We start from the raw sequence: 23,639 nt of genomic DNA, 5'->3' as shown, positions 1-23,639 counted from the left end.
AGAATCAACCTCAGTCGATGTCTTACTAGTAAACCTTATCAGAGGAAACCTGCTTCCAGAGGCCCAGGTTTGGATAACCTCTCAGCCTCCAGCTGCTGAGAAAATTCCAAATGGCATCATTGACCGACTGACAGAAATACGAGGTAAGATATGCAGATGCTAATTTCTTGCAATTAGATTGAACTTAAATGTCTTTTCTAATATTTAGACTGTCATCAGTAAAATTAAAAAATTTCGACTTTTAGTTAAAACTACATAAAATTATATTAACATTTATAAATTAATTAGCCATGTTACTTTCACAATGAGTTTCAAGGATAAATCCATTCCAAAGGGATATGTATATACAATAAAAATAAGTCTCAAAGAAATTACTGTGTAGTGCTTAGGTTTCAGGATGTAAAAGTAACTCAAAAACTGACAATTATGTTTCATTTATTAAAAGTGAAGAAAGTTGATGAAAAACAAGATAGACACAAAATATATTTAAAAAGCAGCAATTCCACTCTACATATGACAGATTAAACAAACAATAACTGAGGCTACATTCACACAACAGGCAAATGTGGGAAAAATAAATAAATAAATATATATATATATATATATATATATAAAATTCTGAAAGAAATCTATGCACACTGTAAAACCCGACATGTCAAGTTAGCTCAAATGAATTGGGGAAACCGATTGCATAAATTGATTTAAGTTTTGTAACTAAACTGTTTTAGTTTATTTTATTGCGCAATTAGAGCCTAAGGAACCCAAAACAATTGACATGATACCGGCCCTGCTTCCATGATGACATAGAGCAATCCTCCCCCTTTCATTCCAGGGTACTTGTCAGCAACTGACCATTCAGCGTTGCAAGAGTTGTACATCAGCGCTCCCAGTTTCTCTTTCAATTCTTACAGGACCAGCCTGAGTCTATGTAGATGTGTATTCCCAGCATCTTTCTCTGAGCTAGGCTGACTGTTGAGTTTCAGCACCAACAAGTTTTGATCAGTGTTTCTTCAAGGTTGGAAGGTGAAAGACAGAGCTGTTCCTTTGTGCAGAAGTCGATGTCACTTTACTAGTTGAATCTTATGACACGCTTCTCATAGAAGAGTTACATTGTGGATTTATTATCTGTCTCCTGATGTTTATTGGTCCACACAACATGCATGCATACTTTGCATATCAGGTACTCAGAATTTCCTGGTGCGTTCACTGACAGTCTGCACCATAAAATGTATAAGCAGTGCTGTATACATTACAACTCATAATTTTAATTCAACACACAGCAGCAAGAAATTGCCTTGACAAAAATCTATGATCCCAAGTAGATTTTGAGTGATCTGCAGAAACTTCTGTAGTTTTAGGTTTTGCCTGCTGTGTGCTTGGATTTTTACTACATAAAACCCTATAAACACAAAATTGCACAAGTTTAGTTTTTACAACACATTCCTTTGTCACACAGAAACAGGTCAAAGGTTGCAATTGGTAGTCATTTATTGTTCGTGTTTTTATTTTTTGCCAAAAGAATATATGGAAATATATAACTTTTTTTCCCCCAAAAGTATTTAATCTATATTTTTATTTACATTGTATTTTTTCAGAGAAGCCTGATATCAGAAGTCAAAGAAAACTCAAAAGTCAACTAAAAGATCAGTTTACCAGTGTGTCTGAAGGGATTGATGGACAGAAGACCTCAGCTCTTCTCAACGAGGTTTTCACTGACCTCTACATCACAGAAGGAGAGAATGCTCAAAATGAAGCCATGCAAGTTCAGGATGCAAAGTTCAAAACAACAAATGAAGAAACAACTATTAAGTATTGTGACATCTTCAAACCTGAAAATAATCAAAACATTACAACTGCCCTTACTGTTGGAGTGGCAGGAATAGGAAAAACATTTGCCTCAATGAAGTACATACTTGACTGGGCAGAGAGCAAAGCAACAGAAAACATACTTGACTGGGCAGAGAGCAAAGCAACAGAAAACATATTTTTTATTTTTCCACTTCCTTTCCGAGAGCTAAATCTGAGAGCAGATAAAGAACACAGTCTAGAAGATCTGATTCATCAGTTCTTCCCAGCAATGAGGACATCTGAAATAACTGACTATGACAAGTACAAGATTCTGATTGTTCTGGATGGTTTTGATGAATGTCGTCTTGATCTTGAGTTCAAAACCATCAATAAATGGACTGATGTCACAACACCAACCTCAATGAAGGTTCTGCTGTCAAATCTCATCCTGGGAAATTTGCTCCCTAAAGCTCAAATCTGGATCACCTCTCGACCTGCAGCATCCAACAACATTCCTCCAGAAAAGGTTGATCGAATGACAGAAGTGAGAGGATTTAATGATGAGCAAAAGGAAAAATATTTCATGAAGCAATTCAGTGATGAGAATGTGTCTAAAAAAGTCTTGTCATATGTGAAGAAATCAAGAATAGTTTACATGATGTGCCACATCCCTATTTTCTGTTTCATTACATCAAAGGTTTTGGAGGACTTTCAAAGAAATCAAGAAGATAAATTGCCAAAAACTCTGACTGACATGTACACACATTTCTTTTTGCTCCAGCGCAGACAGACAAAAGTAAAATATAATACAGATCAGTCAACTTCTGAAACCTCTGGAATGGAGACATTCAGTGATAAAACTAATGATGAAACAATCCTATCTTTGGGAAAACTTGCTTTCAAAGGACTAGAGGAGAAGAACCTTCTCTTTAGTGAAGAAGACTTGACCAGTTGTGGGACTGATGTAACCAAAGCTGCTGTTTTCTCTGGGTTGTTAACTCAGATCAAACGAGAAAATCATGATCTATACCAACAGAAGATGTTTTGCTTTCTCCATCAAAGCATTCAAGAGTACATGGCAGCTCTCCATGTCTTCAACTCATTTACTAACAAAGGGGAAAATGTGTTCACAGAATCCACCTCAGCAACCTCTGACCTTACTGCCTCAGAGTTTTATAAGAAAGCAGTGGACAAGGCTTTTGAGAGTAAACATGGGGACTGGGACATGTTCCTTCGGTTCCTAGTGGGTCTCTCTCTGGAATCTAATCAGAATCTACTTCAAGATCTGATGGATAAGAATGAAAAACACAAAGATGCTAGTAAGGAAACAGCAGAGTACATCAAAAAGAAGATCAGAGAGAACAACAGTGACCCAGATAAAAACCTTAATCTTTTCTACTGTCTTAATGAGCTGAATGACGACACCCTTGTTCAAGAAATCAAAAATTATCTTAATTCAGAAGAAAAACCTTTTGAAACTTTCACTGCTTCCCAGTGGTCAGCTTTAACCTTTGTGCTGCTGACATCAGATGAAAACCTTGAAGTGTTTGATCTTAAGAAATACCTGAAATCAGAGAGAGTTCTTCTGGGAATGATGCCAGTGGTTAAAGTCTCAAACACCACTTTGTGAGTATTTTTATAAAAACTCTTGCAAAGCTATTGTCATATTTATTCAGTGTTTTAGGATTTTGATGTAAAAACGGTCCATAACTATTCCAGTAGCTGCTTTAAAACGCTCCCCTCAGGAAAAAAAAAACGTACAAATATTGCATTGCTTATTTAAAAACTAATCCACAAATATACAAAGTCCAAGATCCTACAGTCCTCTCCACACGTTTTCCTCTTCAGCGATTCCATGCTCAAAAGTTCTTCCGTAATCTCAAAACTGTCATTTAAGCCTCGGATAAAAATTCGGAGCTGAGCAGTGTCTTTTATGTCGTTGCTTTCATCCAGTGCTAGTGAATATGAATTAAAAGACTCCGCTTTTAGTTTAACTTGCTGACTATATCTTCCTCAATCAGCTCCACAAGACGAGTCACTGTCCTGCGTGATAGGCTGATTTTTTCAAACTTGCCTTTGGTTTCCGGACACGAGATCTGCTGTCTCTTACATGCATTCTTTCAAAAACTCACCTTCGGAGAAAGGCTTGCTAGCCTTTGCTAACTTGAATGCCAGCAAAAAACTTGCCTTGGTACTTGAGTCTTGAATCGCAGTTTGTCGGTGAAAAAAATTCTACTGAGTCTTTAAATTAGCTACCAACCTCCGAGCAGTAGCCATGGATTCTTGTGTTGATTGCTTGCTGGCATGGTTCGAGCGTGGGGCTGTGGGGGAGCGGCTGGCCCCCAGGCCGGGCTGGATGGGTGCCAGGGAGGGAGGATGGGTGCCAGAGAGGGAGGAATGGTTTCAAGTTGCTTAAATGTCTGATTATAGATGGAGAAAGTGTGCCCTCGCCTATTGAGAAAAGTGTATTTAATGTAAAACTTACCTTCCCCAATGGAATATATACTAGTCAGACCCAATGGCTGTTTCACTCTCGGTTTAGCCAAAATGCTTCCTGGGTAATAATCAAAAGGCAAACGCGGCAACCCCCCGCTCAACAGTTTCCAGCAGCTCAGTAGATGCGCGTAAGGGGCCCGGTGATTTGTTAGGGGCCCAGTAATTGGCCCCGCACTCCCGCAAAAAAGATCTCATCCTTACTTTGGTAAAGCATTGAAAGCTACCTGGTTTGGCAAATTGTGTCATTTACTCTCAATCTATAGACCATTAAATTAAATGATTGCCAATAATCCCTTTGGTTTGTCACATATAAAAAGTGTTGTTACCTTGGCACTACTTTTAAGGATAGCATAAATTTATACTTTTGTATAATTGCCATCCTTCCATCAGTTTAATTTGAACCTTGATGAAACAAACTCACTCAATCATAATCTTCAAATGACATACGTACTTAATCTTCACCTCTTGAATAAGAGAAAGTTATAAAATATTCTTGTAAAAACACTCAAGTTGCTTCCAAGTAGTGACTACTATATTTCATTAGTTCAGAATAATGCTTCATATTACGTTCTTCATTGTGAACAAAATTATACATGAGAGTTAGGGCTTTTGCCATTGGAGGTGGGACTTTGACAACACAAACATAATAACTTGTATTTTACTGTTTAAAACAAAACTCATACTTTGTTCCTTTGCTGTGATCCTTTATTATTTTAGGAGAAAATCATACATGGATTTGTCAAATTAACTTGATTGTTTTCATGGATCTCTTTACAGACTGAGTTGGTGTGAACTCTCTGAAGAATCTTGCAATGGTCTGACATCATCAGTGCTAACCAAACCATCCTCAAATCTCACAGTGTTGGACCTGAGTCATAATGATTTGATGGATGCTGGAGTGATGCGACTTGCTGATGGGTTGAAACATGTGAACTGTAAACTGGAGACTCTCAAGTAGGTTTTTCAGAGTTATTAATTAAAGTAATAATTCAACCAGTGTTACAAATAGCCACTTGTGACAGGGTTCTCTTATGCTTGGACAAACAAAAAAAAAAGACTGCCCAAGGCCAGAGATCACTTTGGTGAAATTTATTCAGTTCAAGTGAACAAAAAAGTGGCAGCATACAAAGACGTCCAAGGCAGGTTTAACAGCAGACAAGACAACAGTACCTTCCATGTAAGAGCCCATCACCTTCACTGTGATATGGCAGGCGTCTAGCCACAGACTGCCTCCCTGTGGCGCAGAGCCCTGCTTTTAAAGCCACAGGCTCCGCCCACAGAAAGACCAAACAAACAAAAACAAACAATTACTTCCAACTCAAATGAACTCTTAAAGGATACAAAATAATGATAACAATAATAATAAGAAAAATAAATCAATAAAACTTGTAGTCAAAAATACAATAATCAATTTAATAGAGAACACTCAGTATGCTCCGATGACGTCCTTACGTCATCACATGACTCTCCCCTGGCGTGCCACAATCCGGAAATAACTCTGCTTGAAAACAAAACCGGAAAAATGTTTGGAACTGAAAACAGGCTAAGATGGATATGCCAACTAAAGCAGGAACACCGCGTGTGCACTCACGATGAACCGCATCAGTTTAACCTGCAACAGAAGTAAGTTAGCGATTATGTGTAAGTGTGTGCGCATGTTGACACGGACTCATAATTAAGTCCCGGCTCGTGACGGCTCCTCCGTCACACCACTATTTTGAGTTTATAAACTGGTTTGTCATAAGATTTAAGGCCATTTTATGTGTTCACAATTCTTGTTATTGTTAAGTGTCAATATAATACAACAGTCCTATGAAAATAGTCAGATAAATAGGGTGTAAAGAAAATGGATGGATGGATGGAATTTCTTGACTCGCAACTACTATTGACATGATGATTTTAGCCCACCGGACAAAAAGTTTGGGCACCTCTGATTTAAACCATAGTTGAGTTTTACAGAAAATTACATTCAAAGAATAAAGAATGTCACATTGGAAGCAATGCATGAGGAAATAATCAATAAATTTATTGTTATAAAAAGAAAGTAAGCTGCAATATTTTAATGGTCAGAGACATCATATTTTGGACTCTCATTATTTGTAGGCCATAACCATCAAAATCACAATAAATAATTTCTACTCTGTGAAATAAATCTATATATCTAATATAAAATATTAAACTTTTGTATCACTGTCAAATTTTAGTGAGCTGTTTTTCTAATCCAAAATTGTGTCTTTGTGCAGGTTGGCAGGATGTCAGGTGTCAGAGAAAGGCTGCATTTCTCTGGCTGAAGCTATTGAGTCCAATAGACTCTCATCTCTTAAACACTTGGACCTGAGTTACAATCACCCTGGAGACAAAGGGATGAGGGCTCTCAATGCAATAGTTGAGGATCCAGACAAGAAACTTGAGACAGTGAAGTGAGTAAATAAATCAGAAAATAATGCTATTATTACATTTGTAACAGCTTAATCTAATATATGATGCACCATGTCTGAATAGAGCCTTTTTAAAAGCAATCAGGTATTTATGAGGGATCCCAGCCTAAGTGAAGTTGGGCCCCCCCACCGTCTTCAAATCAGACAAGATTGGTGTCAAACGTTTGTGCTACGTTTGTGCTGGTTTGGGCACAAATTTATTTGTTTGTGCCGCTATCATTTTAAAGATATAAAGAAATGTTTCTAGAGGTCATCCAAGGTCATCCAAGGTCAACCATCTTCAAATCAGACAAAATGGGTGTCAATCAACTCGGCTACATTTGTGCTAGTTTGTGCAGCAACATTTTTTGTTTGCTGCTTTGGCTTTGAAGATATTAATGAGTGTAAAGGTCAAAAGGTCAACCAGCCCCTCCACTTTTATGAAATCAAACAAAATTGGTGTCAAATGTTTGTGCTACGTTTGTGCTGGTTTGTGCAGCAAAAATTTTCATTTGTGCCGCTATCATTTTAAAGATACAAAGAAAGTTGGATTTCATAAAAGTGGGGGGACTGGTTGACCTTTTTACCATTACACTTTCATTAATGTCTTCAAATCCAAAGCAGCACAAACGAAAAGTTAAGCTGCACAAACCAGCACAAACGTAGTCGAGTTGATTGACACCCATTTTGTCTGGATTGAAGAAGGTGGGGGGATGGTTGACCTTGGATGACCTCTAGAAACATTTCTTTATATCTTTAAAATGATAGCGACACAAACAAAAATTTTTGCAGCACAAACGTTTGACACCAATTTTGTCTGATTTGAAGAAGGTTTGGGGGCCAACTTCACTCAGGTGGGATCCCACTGTTACTTAAATTGCTGTTTAATATGTAAATGTTTTAGTTTAAGAATTGATTAATTAAATACACACATTGCATTGTAAATAAGATAATAATGAGCTTTCATAACCGAAAAAACTTTCAGATTTTTTTTCCCCATAATAAAATAAATGAATCTTTCTTGTCTTACTCTGCACAGCTTTAACTATGAAGGAAAACTTCGTCTAAAACCTGGTTGGAATAAATGTAAGCTGTTTTTTTTTTCCCTCAACTCTTTCACATTTTTAATTACAAGATGAAACATGTTTATCTGAAAATGAAGGTTAGAACTTATTCATATTAAGGTTATTGAACAGGCAATATAAAGATATGTAAATATAATTTTATATATAAAGAAATCTCAAAATACTTAACGACTCATAATTCTCCAGATTTAGCAGATTTAATATATAAATGTATGGATTCACTATGGTAAAAACAGTACACATTCTGAAACTGTCAATGTTTAAATTTTCACAAATCTTAATTTATTTTCTTGAACACTTTCAGATGGAGCAGATCTTATGTTTGATAAGAACACAGCAAGCAGACGACTTGTTCTGACTGAAAACAACAAGAAAGCGATAATTGATGATGATGTCAAAAAGCTGGAAATGCGCAACACAAGTGACGAAAGGTTAAAGTGGACCCAGGTATTTTGTGATAAAGGCCTGCAAAGACTTTGTTACTGGGAAGTGGAATGGGAAGACATGGTGGGTATTGCTGTGGCATATAAAGATCTGGGTAGAACCTTGGACCGTGATAGTGGACTGGGATGCAATGACAAGTCCTGGAGTCTGCTCTGCTCCAAGACTGGATACAAAGCCATGCATAAAAACACAAAAACAGACATCAAAGTCCCTACATGCAACAAAATAGGTGTGTTTCTTGACTGGGAGGGAGGAACTCTAAGTTACTACAGTATATCATCAGAGGAGCGGAGCTTGATTCATAGGTTTGAAGCAAAATTCACAGCAGAGCTTTTTCCAGCCTTCTGGTTTAAGAAAGGTTCTGTGACTTTGTGTGATCTGTAGATTTATGAGAGCAAAAGTTAGAAAGACTGGAAGCACTTAGAGCGGTGTGAAGAAGTGTTTGCCCCCTTCGTGATTCCACTTTTTTTGCATATTTGTTACACTCTAGTGTTTCAGAACATTAAAACAATTTGCATATTAGTGACACAATTAGACACAAAATTGAGTTTGTAAATAAATGTCTATTATCAAGGGAGAAAAAAATTCCAAACCTACATCGTCCTATGTGAAAAAGTGTTTCCCTCATAAACTTAACTGATGAGGTCACCCAAAGCAGCAGCAATTAACAATTTACAATAACTTCAAATGAGTGTTTTACAGCTGTGTATGAATTTTGGCCCATTCATCTTTGCACAATTGTTATAATTCTGTCACAGTTGAAGGTTTTTCAGCATGAACAGGCTTTTTAAAGACATGCCACCACAGCATCTCAATTCAGATCAGGGCTATGACTAGGCCACTCCAAAGTCTTCATTTAGTTTTTTTTTGTTTATATGGCAGAGGCTTCTGAGCTTAATTGAGACAGTTCTTCGAATGTTGTTGTGTGACGTCTTTAGGTGCTTTTCCACTAGACCACCTCTGACCAGTACGGTCTCTGTCCGCCTCAGCCAGATTAATTTTCCATCAGTAGATCCGGCATGACTCAGCCTGGCTGTTCTCAGATCTTCATATCTACTTCAGGAATACTACTAGCAATGGCGAGGAGGGCACGGCACCAAAACAATTTGATTGACTGCTGACAGCATTCACCGAGTGGTTCGTGATTTACGCCACTGAAAACTCCAAACAACGTTATAGTTAAGCTGTGGACCGTGGACATGCCGTCTGCTATCAGAGAGCTGCTTAGGACAGAAGTGCGTAATTATAACTTTAATCACAAGCATCACCAGGAACACATGTTGCAGCAGAATGACTGTTTTAGCAGAGTGTTGCTCTGAAGGACGATCAGCAATAAGTAAGAGACAAATGGTGAAGCTGTGGTCAACTTTCTGATGGAGCTGCTGTTTTGTGCAGACAATGTGAAAACTGGAACCACATAATATTAGCTTGTGATGTAAATTTTATTTTTCCTATAGATTTAACAAAAAAAAGTTTATGTGTGGTTTACATCTTTTGACTGCATTACCTAAATTCAAAAGGTTGCACATTTAAAAAAAATAAAGTGCCAGAATGTAATTATGATTATATGCATAGTGAAATAATCAGCTTTATGTTTGGACCAGCAATGAATTTCTATAAGACAAAATAAAATATCTGGGTTTATTTGAGTTCATCAGAACCAGAATCTCAAAGTTCTCCGTTGCTGAGTGAGGCATGTCAAAGACAAATCTAAAGACTCGAGCAAAGAGAACAAAACTAACAATTCTTTATAATATGCTTTGATCAAAGAAATTTCTTTTATGTTTGTGGTTAATGGGAGGTGTGAACTAAAATAAACGTCAATTCTAAAGCATCCCTGAAAGCTAGGTAAATTTAGACTGTATATTCTGTATTGCGTGAATTTTTTTCCTGAGTTTGATATCACTGTTAAGACAGGCTTCTCTGCTTTTACTTTAAACCAGTAACATTAAAATGTAACTGTTTTTATTATTTCTGAATTTACCATGTAAATTTTCAATTTTAACAATACTAGCCCGTTATTTAAACTATTTGATGAAATCCAGAATATTTTGAATTGTACTCTTTTATTCTGTGTTGAAAACAAATTTGCTTATTGATAAAACTGAAGAAAAGAAAAAAATATATTTTCTAAGACATTTAATATATTTTGTTTAACTTGTTCAGAGATAAAAAAAATATTTTACTATCTTTTTGTAGGAAATAATTAAAAATCTTTGAAAATATAAACATGTGCTATGTATAGTTAATAACTATTTTCTACAAATCCCAGTGTGTGTATATTTTGGAATAATAAAATTATCCAGGCACTGGATACATCAAATATTTAACTGTCTAAAAGAGAGACATTTTCTAATCTGATTGTTTTTATGTCCACAAATAGATGTGTTATGATAATTCCCTATATCATAAATGTGGTTGTGGTACTATAAATACATTTGGATTTATCCTTTCCCTGTATATCCATGGTGCATCCATTTTTCTTGAAGAGAGAACCTTTTCTGCTCTCCATGTATTTTCTGTTGCCAACAAATAACCCCACATCGATGTGACAATAATGTGATATTTTATCTAATTTGATTGTGAAATATTAAATAGCGTCTCGCCAGGTATTAGAGTTGCTCAGTAGCTGCTATGTCAGACTTGAAACTGAGTCTTATCTGGATTTTCCCTTCAGCCTCCATCCATGGGAAACCTCACTGTGACAACAGACTCCCTGCAGAGTGAACCAAATCACAGATTGCCCTTCTAACTATAGCAAATGTGTCATTTAAATGTGAACTACTATGTGTGTAGCATCCACGCACGAAAGCATTAATCTTGCTTGGATCACTTTCCACATACTTTGCAGCTATCATCCAAGTATCGGCTGCAGGTTCAGAAGGAAACCCAAAAGAGAATGAATTTGGACCTCTGAGGCAACTGTAGTGTTTCATCTTCATTGAATGCATAGTCTCTGGGTGTTTGTGTGTTTCTGCGCTTGACTGATTGCCTCTTTGGTGAAAAGATTTGTCACTCAGCAGGGGAGAGCATAGTTAAAACACACAGACACACCAAATAAAGGCAAGTTCAGTTGTGAGGGCAAGAAAAAAAAAATAGGGAACAAGTGTGTGCTGCTGGTTATAGTTAATACACACTCAACAGAGGAGTGTTTGGGTTGTTGACATGATGTGAAAGGTTGAATGTCTGAGTTGAAAATGAAAGAGTGTGAGAACATATCACAATGCGTTTGTTTGTTTGTGTGCATGTGAATGTGCCTAAGTGTGGTTTCTAATGTTGAGTGACAGTATTATGTTGTGGAGTGACAGGATTAAACACACAACAAAAACCTCTAACAGCCGAGGGTCTGTGTGTCTAAGTTAAAGCCAAAATTGTTCAAGAAGAGATTAAAAAGGTTCAGTAGTAAAATGTTACATATAAGGTTCATCCCAGGAGAGAGGGTTAATGCGAGAAATTAACCCAGTTTTCAAATTCTACAATTAAGATTCAAAATAATAAAATCATACTTGATTTTTCAGAGAAAAATAAAATTGCGAACCTTTATCATTTGTATTACATTTTTATGTTTAAAAGATAAAACACAGTGGCGCAGTTGGTAGAGCTGTTGCCTTGCAGCAAGAAGGTTCTGGGTTCAATTCCCAGCCCCGGTCTTTCTGCATGGAGTTTGCATGTTCTCCTTGTGCATGCGTGGGTTTTCTCCGGGTACTCCGGTTTCCTCCCACAGTCCAAAAACATGACTGTCAGGTTAATTGGCCTCTCCAAATTGCCCCTAGGTGTGAGAGTGTGTGTGCATGGTTGTGTGTCTCTGTGTTGCCCTGTGACAGACTGGCAACCTGTCCAGGTGACCCGGCGTCTCACCCAGAACATTAGGTGGAGATGGGCACCAGCAACCCTCCTGACCCCACTGAGGGACAAGGGTGTCAAGAAAATGGATGGATGGATGGAAAAGATAAAACAAGCCACTAAGTCAAAAACTGCATTTAAAGACACTGAGCTGTTTAAATTCCAGTAAGTTTTGAAACAAACAAAACAAATATTCATGAATCCTTAGACCAAAGTCCAATCAGATAGTTTTACCTTCATTTCTAGTGGACAATAATAGAGCAGTAAAGTCTAAAGTTCACAGTTCAATGTTGAAAGATTATTATATTCTCTTTTAGTTTTGTTTCAGGTGATTTTACAAAAGAGAGTCTTTCCTGCCCTCTACTGGTAAATAATATAATTCAACTTAAATAGCAAAAGTATGTCTTCCTTTTCTTCTTAACTCCTTAATCTAATTGTAGTAAAATATATTATTTCTTATCTGATTGAATTTTTTATTCTAATCTATGTTTGTGTGGTAAATCTGAGACATTGTAATCAACAAAGGAGCTGGTTAGACATGTCAGCATCCAATAAGGCTGTGGTAAATCACTGACAGTCACAGTTAATACTGTAAATGCCTCGTCAAATATATTTGCAACACTAATTTGTTTGACATATTATCTTCCTGTTGATGGTTTTAAAGCCAACAAAGAGTCAAAAGGCAGACATGGCAATAAATTCTGTTCTGCCTCTGATCGGCTCTATAAGAAAAAGCCTTTTCTCATGTAAATCTCGCAGGTTAATTCCTGTATGTGTGTGGCGGGTTGAAGGAGGTGGGGGGGGGAAAGAGGACAAAAGAGGTTGGGCTAAAGAGGGGCACAGATGAGAAGACCAGTGAGAGGATAAGAGGAAGTGGGGTAGAAGGAGAGAAGAGTAGAAAAGAAACGAAGGGAAGAGGGCAGAAAAAAGTGGACCCCTTTACTGGAGGCCTCATATTACAAGATTCTCTATATTTACCTCCATGGATACCAAGAGGCCTCCATCTTTATTTATATTCTCCTACTTTTAATCCTTTTACCCCTTTGCAGTTTCCCTCTATAGCTTTATTCTCCTCTCTCTTTCTTCACCATTCATCCTCTTCCTCTGATCTTTTCTCTCTGAGTCTCAAATCTTTCTCCTGCTTTTATTTCACCTCTTACACTTTAGCTTTACTCTGCCGCTACTGAAGTAAAAGTTTTGATGTAAGTAATAAGTATTTCTCTCTTTTACTTTCAAGTTGAGTCTTTACACCCTGTCATAGCTCTGGGTTTTCTGCTTTATATTTATAGCCCTCTCCCTCCCTTGTGTTTTCTCCAGCAGTGATTAATGAGGAAGGTGCTGCTTCAGGCTGATCCTTCTAGGCTTTCCTCCCAGCCGACCTCTTTCTGAGTCAACAGTCCTCTCCGGCTTGTCCTCCTGTGTCATTTGTCCCCCATCTCCACCTGTCACCTGCCTGGGAATCCAGTCTTTGTCCCCCACCACGTCGCTCCTCGTCTATTTCTGCTTTTTATCTGCTCCTCTCTGTCTTTGCTCTCGCTGACAGGCCTCATGCTTTAGGTATAGCTGTGACAACAAAGGGCAGATTCACTTGTAATACTTTCACTTGTAACTCTTCCAGTAATCAGCATCATGGGTTTTATTAAGTTTATTTGAAACACACCAACTCACAATGGATGTCATCTCGCAACACATTCTCACTCCTTATTTGTCAGAACATGTGCATTTTACAAAAAAAAAACATCTGTTTAATGAACAAAAATATGTAAGATTAAATAAACACGTTTAGATTTTTAACTTCTAGTTTAAAAAATAACAGTGTGCCACTGAGGCTAAAATAAGAGCATAACTATCTCTATTATGAGATAGACCCAAATAATGGATATAGTTTGGATCATAGAAGAGTTTTTGTTACTGTTGTTTTGTAACTGGTTTAGAAATTGCTGAACCAGTAATAAAACATCTCAAACTGCACAATAGGCCAGTTTAAGACATTTTTATTAGAAATACTGTGCAGGATTCTGCAAAATGAAGTTGCTTAATTGTTGTGTCCAAATTTAATGCCACTGATAATTGAAAAGGTTTTCTTTATAATGCATTTGAGGATCAATAACTTAATGTACATCTTAAATATTTTAATTGACTAAATATTTTAAAAAATACCTCAATAGGTAATGAAAGAGTTGAGAGTTAATCCTGAAGCCAAATGGACAGAATGTTGTTAGCAGACACAAACCCACTGGGTGGCTGGAGTTTTTTTTTCTTGCTGGCTACTGTCCATTTGTGAGGACAGAGTGGTAATCCCTTTAAATTAAAAGTGTCCTTTTCTTTCTTTAGGGGTTTAAAAGTCATAATGCTTTAAAAGTAACTGATCCCTTTCTTTCTGGTCAATTTAGAAAGTCCACTGTAATCTGCTTTTATTTTGCCACAGGGTTTTCATAGAGTAATTGTAAGTAGACCTAGGAGTTTCGAAATTATGAATAGAGTGAATTTAAGTGACTGAATAAAAATGTTGTTTTTTCACCAATAGAAGAAGAATTTAGGTGAACAAAGAAGGAAATTAAGTTTTTTTTTTTGGTTCAAAATGAAAAATAAGGAATACATTGTAAGAAAACCAAATATCACTGGAAACAGAAAGAAAAGCTTCAGGATAGAAAGAGAAATAAAAAAGGAACATGTGTGAACCGACATACCAAACCACACAGGATATTAAGCCAGTGGTCAGCAGGAGGAGAGGATTTTTATGGAGAGCTGAAGTGGCTAAATAAGACATGCTCACACACCCATACAAACCTCAGGAAACCAAATCTCCCAGTAGGAGCCAAAGTGGTTTTAACCTTTGACTTTGTGACCCGTTCTTAGTTACTATGCAGGAGGCTTAGTTGCTGCAAAACCATCGGATACTTGTGGTAAAGTTGTAGCAGGGGAGTGATTATGTGTTGTCAAGCTTTCTGCCTGAATTAAGTGTGGTTGTTGTAAACTTTTCACAACAGTAGCGTCACATGTTACGCTGAATTCATTCTGAATTATCGCTCTTCTGGGACTAGTGAGAATTTTGCAGGTGCTCATCTATTTGGGCTTAGTCCAGTGTGAGACGTACAATGCAGTCAGTCATTTTGTAACACAGGTAAAGGTTCTGTTAAATATGTGTGGATCCAATGGAAACAGAGACTCTCCTTTTGATTATTTCTCTAAAGAAAAAACAATTATCAGTCAACAGGTAAATCAAACTGCAAAGTGTTAAATTTTATCCTAATTTCTACCCATTTTAGACCATTTATTATTTGAAAGAAAATATGTCAAACATGGTGAAGGCAGCATCATGCTTGTGGGAATGTTTTTCTTCATCAGAGTCGGGGTCAGAGTTGGTGGTAAGATGAATGGAGCTAAATACATGAGAGTCTTTGGGGAAATCTGTGTGTAGCTGCATGGAGTTCTGACTGTAGAAGATTCATCTTCCAGCAGTTTGACCCCAAACACACAGCCTGCTTCAATTAATGACTCAGTCCAGATATAAATCCAATTTAGATTCTATAGCTTGAGAAAAACAATTTACAGATATTTTCCATTTAATATATCTGAGTTTCTGCTTGATTTTTTTGTAAATATTTGTCTTTAAAAGTGCAAAAATTAAAAAATCATATCCCAGAAAACTTGTATCTTAAGTGTAGCCATAATAGTTATACAAAGTAGTTAGTAATGGTCTATTATATCCCAATAAGTGCATTAAAGTTTAAGGTTTTACTGTCACAACAAGGGAAAACCTACACATTTCTAAGAGACAACAGCAAAGACTCCATGCTTTTGACATTTATGTTCCAAAGGATCAAATATAAGGCTACCTATAATGTTAAACTTTTGTGTTATTTAAGTCTTCCTCATTTGAATAAACATCTGTGTATCAGCATGCAGAGTTTTCTTTTCTTATTGACGTGGGTTTGAATAAACCGGCAGCAGGAACAGAAAGGTGAAGGGTAAAGCAGAGTGGTTTCAGTGAATCCTCTGGAGACAAACCCCTTCACCTCTTTTCCACGGCTCCGTCTTTCTTTGTGTCCCTGTTCAGAGATTGATTTTCTCTGCTCTTTGAAAACCACACATACTGGCCGAAACTCATGTTGCACTCTGAGTTCTTATTTCATTATAGGTGAGCAGAGATTCACTACATTTTGAAATCAGCTATTTTAGGAATGAAAAACATGTATATTACAGGCGACAGGTCACCTGTTTGTCACCTGCATGTTAACAATTTTAGCAAGTCTGGAGATTATGGGCAAACATTTTATAGATATCCTCGAACAAAACTCTCTGTAAACCAAAACAAAACTAAAAAAGTGGATAAAAAGATGTTTATAAATTTTTGATTTATACCCAGCTCTATAATAAGACTTTCACTTTTCTTGGATGACTAAGTTGAGGACATGATTATTTCCTGGGATTGAAAGGAACAGAAGTTTGAACGGCGCTCACACATGTGCTGCAGCCATGAATTTTCCACAGATGTTCCTCTGGGTTGACATGTGAGAGTGCAAATGTCAGAAGCATTCATTCCTGACATCTTCTTCTGAATTTACTGTGACTGGGTGTGTATGTGGTTAGGACTCACCGCTGGCTTTCCTGATGAACTTTGGTGCTTTTATTTAATTATTTTTAAAAATCCATATTTTTTTGTGCAGAACAAAAAAAATGGTTGTCAAAAAGCCTCACTTTGCTTTCGGTAAAGAAATGCAGCATTTTCTGGACCATGTTCCAGGTTTCACAAAGAAAATTTAAATCGTTCTTAAATAGGAATTAACTTACCCAACTTTTAAACTGGATTTTTACTGTCTCAGCTGCTGTTTCCGATTTTCATGATTTAACATAAAAAACTAAACTAAACCTTCAGTAAAAATGACAAATGCTTTTTTATTGTTGAGTGTAAATTTTTTTTTAAATATTACATGATAAATTTCACTATCATTGTGATCTCTGCTGCTTTCAGCATGCTCCACTCACTGGCACATTTTTGGAAAAAGAAAAAGGGGGGGAAAAATGGAAATGTGTTGGTAGGTATGTGAGAGGATTAGCTGCTTCGGCCAAGGCTAATCTGTGAGTCCCCGGGGAGTCTGTGGAGCCCACCGCTGGTCTGCATTTGTGGAGTGACTTGTGCAAACTAAACGTGTGTGTACGTGCTGCCTCCAAGCCCAGCTGCCTCTTTGCTTGCTCCACTGACTTATGATTAAGACTTATAACCGGAGAGTTAAAAAGTGTTTTCACATGTACGTAATTTTGTGCAGGTGTGGCTCTTTTCCAGGGTCATCAGCTGCGTGTCTGCCTTATTAAACATAGCATGATGGTATTGTTAACATAAAATAAAATGTGATTATTGAATAATTTTGGTCTACTGTTACTTTAGAGGCTTTTACCTGCTGACCCCGTTTTCACACAACTATTTCATGGCGTTAGAGAGGGAGAGATTTTAATCTTTAGCAACTTGGGTTTGCCCTGCGTATACTGTTGTTAAATGTTGCAGGATGTTTTTATGATTAAATTGCTTTAAAAAGACCGCAGCGCAGTAAAACCTTTAATTATCAAACTAGCTTAGGTATAGAATAAGAGGGTCTTTAGGCTGCATACAACATCATATTTACCCTTTTGGTTGTATATATGATTATTGCACCAGTAGAAGAGAAAACTATTGTAAAATGGTTTTCTACAAATCCATCATTAGACATAGTAAAGGTATTGCCTGAATTATGATATTAGTATATTATTTGGGAAATAAAAATGTTCATTCAACATTAAAACATTCAAAATGCTTTGCTTATTTGCATGCATGCAGTCATCACAATAAAAGAGTGATGTTGTTTTATCTGCATTAAGGCATGCTTAACTCAGTGGTTCCCATGGTGATTTAAAGGGATAAAACGTCTGTAAGGTGACTGAGATAAAACAAGTACTTACTTTTTGATACTAACCTGCTGACTGCCGACCCTGACTCTACATACTTGGTGAAAACTTACCAAGATTAGAAAAAACAAACTGAATTGTAAAAGTAAAATATATTTCAAAATCAAACAACATTTCTAAAACAAATAATAAAGGCAAACATTAAGATGCATTATTATTAAAGCATTTTTAATAAAATAAGACTTGAGTAAACTAGAAAATATAAACAATCATTATATGCAACAATGTTGATATAAAAACATTGATCCTGTAACTTTGGTTACATTAATGCTAAATAATAACATTCCAGGGCTGAGTTTTTCTATCATTTTAAAATCACTTTAAGACAGTACATAGTTAATACAAAAATAACCAACAAGTGAATCCTAATTCCTTTCATTGTAGAATATTATTCATTTATTCTTATTTAATGTGTGACCAGACGTTGTAAAGGCCTTTAGGGCTCCCTCAGGGCTGCTGATGGGAAGGTTGCGCTCCGTCTCTGTGTGTGTTTGTGTACTAAAGTCTGTGTTTGTGTGTGTTTGGTTCAGCTTCAGGGAGCCATTTTTGCAGAGCCAAACCAAGGATTAGGACAAGGCGCCGCATGGAAATAGGAAATTAGCCTGAGGGTCGAAGACGGGTTGTAGAGTGTGTGTGTGCGTGGGTGTGTGTGTGTGTGTGTGTGTGTGCGTGTGTGTGTGTGTGTGTGTGTGTGTGTGTGTGTGTGTGCGTGTCTGTGAGTGTGTATAAGTGCAGGGAAAATAATGTAGTTCAAGTGTGAGGAAGGGCACTCAATTCAATTGGTATGTTAAAAAAATGGAAAAGGAAAACAAAAGATTAAAGCAGAGTCTTTGTTCTCCTGTGTAAAATAGGATAAGTTTTGATGTCCTCACACACTTTAAGGATCAGCAACAAGCTGCAAACCCCTGGCAGAGGCTCTTTGTTTGGTTGTTAAGGTTGAAATATGTAAAGCCTCAGAGAAAAGTCCTGAGTCCTTTTATCTCACTGTACTGAGATTGTTTTTTTTTCTCTTAGCAAATTAAGTTGTTTTTTTTTGCTGTGCATATCTAACATCTGAAAATTATTCAGTTCATAACAAAGTCAGTGTTTAACAAAATCATTATTTTTCCTCTTTGTGCTTTAAAAACCAAGGAATCGTTAACTGTAAAGGATTCATTAGCAGCACATGATGTTTTACATTTAGACATTAAGAAAAAAGTTATTTAGGAGATAATATTATACACTCTTTCTGAATGATTTTATGGAGCATGAGATTGTTTTTTTTTTGTTTTTCTTTTGTGTTTATGCTTCAATAATTGTATCAGTAGTCAGCAGGTCTCATCATCTTCACTTAATTTCCCTGTGTTCTCTATTGTTAGAATAGTGAAGAAAGAATTAAATTCTTCCTCTTTAGTTTCTGAGAATATGTTTGTGTACTGTTCCTTTTATCATTTAGCTTGAAGATCCTCTGAGTGTTAGTTCAGCTCCCTCTGTGTTGAACAGACTGAGCCTTTGCCTTTTGGCTGAGCTCATGTTCACCACACGATTCTCTTTGTACAAAACCAGCTATGGATAAATAGCAAAGATGCCTCTTTAAAAAGACAATCTTGCTGCAAGCCATGATTTGAACTTGCCCATGTTATTGTTATTATTATTGGTCATAAAAATGCTGAATAACAAAACACTCAGGCAGGGCTGGTCAAAGGACCAATTTAAGTCCTGCAGTAATTTCTCTGCCATGTTTAGCTTCATAATAATTTTGGTCTCTCTGTTTTTATTTAGGTTTTTACAGTTTAAAAAGTCTGTAATTTTTGTAATTTAATATTTTTTTGATGTTCATTAACTCAAACTGACTCTTGTCTTTGAGATAAAATCCAATTCTACAAGTTATAAAACAGATGGAAGAGTAGAAACCTCAGAAAGTGATGAAGTCACAGCCTGAATCAGCTGCCTTCTGCAGCAGTAAGCCTCCTCATGGGGTGGAAGAAGAGATGAAGTGATAATACATGGTTTGTGTGATCAGCCAGCCACAGGTTTCACAGTGATAACAAGACTTAAAATAATTTCTGACCAGAAGAGTTAGAAGGTGAGATTTAAGTTTGAAGCAATCCTCTGCAACATCATGGCCACTCAGAGTTCGTCTGCTGAGGAACGAGTCCAGCCTCAGATTGTACTGTGACTCTGACTGAATGCTATTAACAACCCGCTGTTATGTTTACCACACAAATATTGAAAGCAATTTTATTCTTAGATGTAAGATTTTCTAATAATGACTTTAATGGGATTCCACTGAACTTAAACATGAACCTGTGAACCTTTTAACGTTTCTGTGTTTAGTCTTTACTTTGTTACACACTGGATTTGTATCGCAGCAATAAATCAACAAATCCTCATCTTTATCCAAAAATTGAGTTATTATTTAAAGATAATATAATAAGATTAATGTACGATGAATTTATGTTTGTTTTTCCACATGAGCAGCTTATCTCCATCACTGCACTTAAGCTTAATTTGTAACAGACGTGAGTAAAAGTTGAGCACATGGAGAGCGTTTTGTGGTTGCAGGCACCTTTGATTTGTGTCCCTCAATGAGAGCAAGTGGCCGTAAACTATGCAAACTATGTCATTTTTTAGTCCTGTGGCATTTAATTAATCACCCAGACTTCAGAGAGGGGATTAAATAAGCTTCATTTACAAGAGGAAGATGTTACAGGCCAGGTCGGGTTGTGAGTTATGGTAGATGTAATAAAAAAAAAGAGCCAGACTTAAAGGTGGGCGGAGGCTGTAAGGGGGATTAAAGAGGTGGTCTGTGCTTCATCAGCAGTGGCAGAATAATAGGAATCATCGCATCGTCAGAGAAAACAAACGCATATTTACACAATTAGAAACCTCTATAAAAGATAAAAGCAGATTTATGTTTTTGCAGCTAAAGCTGCTCATTAAATTGAACAGTCATGTTTAGGAGGTTCAACCGCTGTCGTTAAATATAACACTGGAGCTTATTCTGCTTAAACCACTTATTAGAACACCTTCATTTGTGTTTATGGAACCTCAGAGCCATAAATTAAAGGTTTAAGCTATTCTGTATCAGATCTAGACTTCAAACGGACAGTTACACCAGATGTGTGTCCATGTTGTTTTTCATCCGAGTTTTATTGCAGAGTTCAGAGAGCAGTGTGTTAGATAGCGGTTCTTAAAACGGCTTTTCTTGTCAGTTCAGGTTTAACTTAAGATAAAAATCAGCTAGTGAGGAGGTAACCAATTCAACATTGTCATGTATTGTATTTTACAATACAACGATAGAAATGTTTTTTTTATTTTTGGTTTAACTTTATTAATGTAAATGAGGACAATTTCTCCTTCTAATTGTGTAATATATTATGTGTTTGTGGGGGGGAAAGGGACTGTAAGGTTATACCAAATGAAAGAAATAAACAGTAAAGTCACCAGCCTGTATTCTGAAGCTGAGAAACATAATAAAGTAGAGGGGATAAACACGAACGGTCTGTTCAAAGCAGTTTGAATCTTTTGTAGTGAGGTTCAGTGAAGGTGTCAGAATCCTGCTAATGACTAAATCGTTTCATTCAAGTTTGTTGAAACGGAGAGATGTCTAAAAGCTGACAGCCTGGAATTTGACAGCAGTGATATTGAGATTTTGACGTTTTCTCAGCTGAACAACATCTCTGTATGCAGCCTAAGTAGTAAAACAGGGTTGGCAGAAACTGTTGACTTAATCAGCTTTATTAGCTGATCATGAAGCAACTACAATAACTTACCAAAACTTTGAAGACCTGGGAAAGCTGGGAACATACCGTCTTGTGAGTAACTCTTGGGTGACATTGATATTGATTATAGATAACATGACTTTAGACCAACCATGCCTACAATTTTTGTAAAATTTCATGCTTAATATGAGATAATATAATGCTGTATAACCTGAACATTTATTTTAAATTGATAAAATCAGCTAAAGTACGGGAATGCCAAACTGGTGAATGACTAGTTTGTGAGCTACTTTTGGGAGAAACTTCAACTCAAAATTGGATGTAAATCTATCAAGTATGATTACAGTTATTAAATCCAAACAGCTAAAAGAACTGGAGCATGTTTAATAGGTCTCACTGTTTTGTCTATTAATTGCTAGACTTTCGTTGTTATTCTTTTATTAGTGCAGAGTCTCAGAGCACAGAAAATCTATGGAGAGATTGTTTTAGGTCAACAGCAGCACTACGTTTAGTTTCTCTTGGAAAGCAGGAGGAAAATCACACTTCATGCATTCCAACTTCGTGTTTTGCAGAGTTTAACTTCTAACTTTTCCACATTTTCTTTCTCTGTTAAAATCTTTCTTTTGCCAGGCACTGATATTGGTTTTTGTTACCTCTGCAGGATCACGTGTGATGTGTCGCTCAGCTCCGTTCTCTGCTTCCTCTCTAGTCTCTTTTCTTTGAAAACTCGTCTTGCCTTTCCCGTTTACCTCCTGACCTTTGCTTTTTAGGTGTAATGAGGGGTGCAGCGAAGTCAGAGGAGAGAATGACTGAGGGTGTAAAAGACGAGCGACGTGGGGATATGGGAGACATAATTGATTTAGACATGAATCGTAAATCATGGAAGGCTTAGGTTCTTTTAACAAGAGTGTTTTCTTTTTTTTATAAGCTCACATGACGCTGAGGTACAATAAATCTGAATATGTCAACGGATCTGCACCGTCTGGACCATGCAGTTGGTGCTGCTGGTTACCGGTGAGCAAAGATCAGAAATAAGAAATCAAAAAATAACAATTATTTTAAAAAAGTGAACATCTCAAACAAAATATCATATTATACATGGTAGGAGTCACACACGTTCTTGCAATGCACAGGGCCGTGCAGAAGTTTCCATGATTTTTAGACATTTCAATGACTTCAATATATTTTATTAGATGCACCTTTTCACCAGGCTAATGAAAAACATCCCCACAGCATGATGCTGCCACCACCATGTTTATTGTGAAAATCTATTTTGGGTGATCAGTCAATTAATCATTCAGGTTTATTTGTCTGGCACATTTCAGCAGCAAAGTGCTTTACATTATAATAATAATAATAATAATAATAATAATAATAATAATAATAATAATAATAATAATAATAATAATAATAATATAGTGTTACAGTATATGACTAATACTTGCCATGTTGTTGAGTGTGTACCCAATATGACAAAACGTGAAAAGGTTTAGGAGGTATGAATACTTTGCAAAGTGTTGTGTTGAAAATCAATGTGACAAAATTGAAACCAGAAAAAAGCATTGAATACAGAACACAGAGCAAATGCATCCAAACAGACACCTTCTTTAAAATATGTAGCCCAGCATCAGTTTTTATGGCGACTGCTACGTGGACAAGTTTGGGTTTATGAGCTCTTTAAATGTTCTCTGTGTGCACAAGGATGTTAAGAAGTGGATAGAGGTCTGCGAGAGTGTGTGCGTCTGGTGGATGTCGCATGTGGGAGAGAAATTTACTGAGACAGACTAATGAGCACAGAAAAAAAGGAAAACGTGGAGGATGAAAGAGATGCGGGGATTAACAAAAAAGAGGAGCAGACACAGAGAGGAAGGAAACTCAAGACATCAGTGACAGTGACTGTGATTAAAGGAAGGAGGAGG

General features: G+C 36.7%; 1 long non-coding RNA gene across 1 annotated transcript; it reads left to right on the top strand.

The window, feature by feature from the left end:
- Positions 1-3,068: 3,068 nt before the first annotated feature.
- LOC103473530 (uncharacterized) lies at positions 3,069-6,698 on the top strand. The gene is made up of 3 exons (XR_014088389.1): positions 3,069-3,414; positions 5,062-5,238; positions 6,528-6,698. It is a non-coding gene; the product is annotated as an uncharacterized LOC103473530 (long non-coding RNA).
- The last annotated feature ends 16,941 nt before the right edge of the window (positions 6,699-23,639 follow it).

Source organism: Poecilia reticulata, chromosome 7, assembly GCF_904066995.2.
Source record: "Poecilia reticulata chromosome 7, P_reticulata-male-v2, whole genome shotgun sequence".
NCBI lineage: Eukaryota > Metazoa > Chordata > Actinopteri > Cyprinodontiformes > Poeciliidae > Poecilia > Poecilia reticulata.
This window is presented reverse-complemented; position numbering and strand designations above follow the sequence as displayed.